This window comes from Phocoena phocoena, chromosome 13 (genome assembly GCF_963924675.1).
Source record: "Phocoena phocoena chromosome 13, mPhoPho1.1, whole genome shotgun sequence".
Classification (NCBI taxonomy): Eukaryota; Metazoa; Chordata; class Mammalia; order Artiodactyla; family Phocoenidae; genus Phocoena; species Phocoena phocoena.
Genome location: NC_089231.1, coordinates 82,025,970 through 82,030,026, shown reverse-complemented (window position 1 = coordinate 82,030,026; position 4,057 = coordinate 82,025,970).

Below are 4,057 nucleotides of genomic sequence, written 5' to 3'. Positions count from 1 at the left end.
GAAGACTATTAGCTCATCTATGAAATGCGGCTAATTTCAGTGATGCCTCAGGAGTGTGAGGCTAAAATGTGATAACACAGGCACAGGGCTTACCTTATAGCTCAGGCCAGACGAGTGCTCAAGAAATAGCAAATCAAAATGATAGAGCTTTTATCACACTGAAGACTGGTAAAAAACAAAAACGCTTGATGACACCAGTGTTTCCTGAAGGTTCAGGAAACAAGCACTCCCATCTATTGTTGGAGAGCAATCTGACAGCATCCATCAAAGCCTTTAAATGCACATACTCTGAGATCAGAAGTTTCACTACAAGGAGCTTGACCTATCTTTGGAGTGCTATGCCAAAACATATTCATGGTAGTTCACACTGTAGTAATTATATACAAAGCTGGAAACGGGGGTCTACCAAGAGCAGAAGGGTTATAGAAATGGTTCCATCCACAGAATGGGCTTCTGTGGGACTGTTGAGGCAAGAGCAGTGACACCGCTGGCAGGAATCTCTGTGTGTACAGCATGACCAATCTAGTGTAACTTTCACATACATTATCGTTAGGTACAAGCTCAAGACTATTTTTCTAAATGTAGTCCAGAAAATTTATTTTGTGGAGACACTAGGATTCAGTAAAGATTGGGAAGTAGATATATTTTTAATTTTACACCTTTCTCTCTTAATTTTAACCATGTGTACGTTTATATAACACCTATATATTACAAACACATGGGCTGACAGGGTTATCTGAATGGCAGAATTACAGGCCATTTAATTTTTTTGATATATTTTTTTTTACCAGCTTAACCATTTTTAACCATCTTAACCATTTTTAAGTAGTCTGTTATGCAACCATCACCACCATCCATCTCCAGTTTTTTCAACATTCCAAACTTGTACTCATTAAACTCCCCATTCCCCCTCCTTCCAGGCCCTGGTAACCACCATTCTACTTTGTCTCTCTGAATCGGACTCCTCTAGGGGTCTCATATAAGCAGAATCATTCTACTGTCCTTTAGTGACTGGCTTATTTCACTTCACGTAATGTCCTTAAGGTTTATCCATATTGTTAACACGTGGCAGGATTTCCTTCCTTTTTAAGGTTGAATAATATTCTTTTGTATGGAATTTTGTTTGTCCATTCATCCAACAATGGACATTTGGGTTATTTCCATTGTGAATAGTGTTGCTATGAACACAGGTGTGCAAGCATCTGAGACCCTGCTTCAATTCTTTTGGGTATATACCCAGAAGTGGAATTGCTGGTCCATATGGTAAATGTTCAAATTTTTGAAGAACTGCCAGACTGTTTTCCACAGCAGCTATATTATTTTATCTTCCCACCAGCAATGCATGAGGGTACTTGGTTATTTTTAAACTGTTTTCTGCTAACGGCTGCTAAGGAGACTTACGTGATCTTCCAGCTTTTCCTGGTGTTGCTGGTACCATGTAGTTTGTGAAATAAGTAACATGTTCTGTGATGGCAACAACTGACATCTTGCACACACCCTGGCCCCAAATGGTGGAGGCCCAGGTATAGCCAGGGCAGGTCAGAGCATCTAGACAATAAAAGCCTGCCCTCTGTGGCCCATGACTGGTACCCCCTTCCACTGCCCCAGGGCAGGGAAGCTCCTGGGGGAAGTGGAAAACCTTAGTAAGGTACTTACCTCAACAGGCCCTCCCAGTGCCAGGGATTCCTGGCAGGCCTGGTCATGGCTGCTGTCCCTGGACGCTGAAGTGAGGTTCTTGAGTCAGGCCTCACTGCCTGTTGTCAGCAGAGAGAATGCAGCAGTCAGTGCCCATGGCTTCGGGGTCAGCAAGCAGGCCTGGGCATGGGCTCAAGAGGCCTGGTCATGGGAGTTGCCCCACCCACAGGCAACTACAGAGTGAGGCCCCCAGGGGCCCTCTAAGGTCAGACCTGCAGCTTCTGGGGCCCTCAAACCCTTCTCCCAGGTTTCTCAATATTTGGACCAGGGAACACCTGCATCAGAATAGTAAATTGGGATGGGATTAAAGATGCAGGCTCTTGGGCCCAGGGCCCAGACTTGGATTAAAGTTTGGTGTCCAGCCTAGAGATCTGTAACACTGAGAAGCATAATCAAGTTTCAGAATTACAGATTCAGGCAAAAGCTGACCTCATTCTCTGGGAAAGAATTCAGAGGCAGGAGTGTGGCCTCCAAACTAAGGCTGGCAAGGAGCACTCCTGACATAAGCTCTGTAGGGGTCACATCTGCCAGGTCCCTGGCACACAGCATGGGTTCAGCAGTGAAGGGTGAAGGGCCAAGGTGGAGGGCCTGGAACACCTTCCTTAGGACCCTGCCTCCCTGCTCAGCAGAGGGACCTCCAGGAGAGAAGAGCAAGAAGTCTTCAGAGTGATACCACCAGTCCCCAGTTCCCCAGGAAAGAACTGGGATCTCCATTACCCTTGTGATGGCGATAATGTTCCCAATGGGGACCATGCTGAACTCCTCACAGGATCATTCAGTCTTCAGTCCAGAGGAGAATGAGGGAGCCCAGAACGTGGAGGCTAACCACCTGGCCCCTGACCCACAACACTTAACAGGTGAGCTGAGACTTTTAGAACCCAACCCAGTCTGATTCCAAACCTATGCTTCAAACAATCTGGAAGGAGCCAGGAGGAATGACAAGCATCAATAAAACATCTCCACATTGGCTGTGCGAAAATCCAGACAGCAAAAGGTACCTGTGGTGACTGCAGGCATGTGGAAGGGCATCCCTTATAAGTTTGCTTGGTCTCCTGCAAGTGGATCAGTGGGACAGCGACAGAGCTGGTCAGCCTGATTGTGCCCGTGCTTCCTGGGGCTCCTCACCCTCATGAGATTTTCTGTTTATGAGAGCAAGTGACTGGCAGGGAAGCGCTTCAGCACCCTCCAACTCAAACTCCTCTGATTCTTTGACGTAAACTGAGAGTGTTTTCAATCCTATGTCAGGTGCTCTAAAAATACAGTTTCAGTTGTCACTTCAACCCAGTTGTCACCCCAGCACTGCCGAGATGGAAATACTGGAGCTGCAGGTGTGAGGGGCCTGAGGAATCCAGTGCAGGGTGTTGCTGGGATGGACAGGCCAGACTGATCCAGGGGCTCCCAGCAGAGATGAAAGGGGAGGAACGTGAGGCTGCTGATGGAAGGCGGTGCACAGGTGTGGGTTCCAAGGCACAGACCGATCCTGAGAGAATCTCAGGGCTCACGGTGATGAGCCTGACATGCAGAAACAAGGTCAGGAGGGTGTGGCTGGGCTTCCTCCCCAGAGGAGAGATTTCACCTTTTCTCCCAAAGCACTAACTGATCATGGATGCTCAGAGGCGAGCTGAGGAAGGACACGAGCCTGCATCCCGCAGCGAGCACAAATGAGCAGTGTCTTCTCTGGGCCACACATTCACCTGGCGTGACTCCAACTGCCTGCTGGGCTCTTTAAAAACTGCTCCATCAAATTATGCTGCTCAAGCTTTGGTTCTCATACTGAAAGATACTTTAACAGTAACCTTTTGCCCACTTTAAATTGCAGTTACCAGATGTTCTAAGCTCCTAAACTATTGTACACTCTATGTTTTTACACATTAAGACAGAACTTTCCATTTATGTCAAATTCCCATTTTGTACCACCTTTGGCTAATTTTATTTTGATGAGAATTTGGGATTAGCTGCGACACCCCCCACTACCTTCACCTCCAAAAGCATCACATATTAAACAAGGGGGAGAGGGTGGGTAGTCTCCCAGCACCCGAGCCCAGGGAATGAGCCCCCTGCTGACCCCACAATAGAATGCTGAAACCAGACACCGACCTCAGCGCCCCTGACACAGACAGGCAGACTCAGTCTAAAATCTGGCCAAAGACTCTCCCCAGGAATTTACCAATCAAAAATGCGAATGGATGAACCAGCTCAGTATTACCTGAGGTTCCCAATCCTCCCAGCTCCCAGCACTCTGGGAAAAAGGGAGTCTATTTATGGCAAATAATTCTAGAGCTGAATCAATGCACTGTAAATAAGAGACCAAAAAAAAAGAATCTATAAAGGGCTTCCATTCTGACCAACCCAACACCATTAC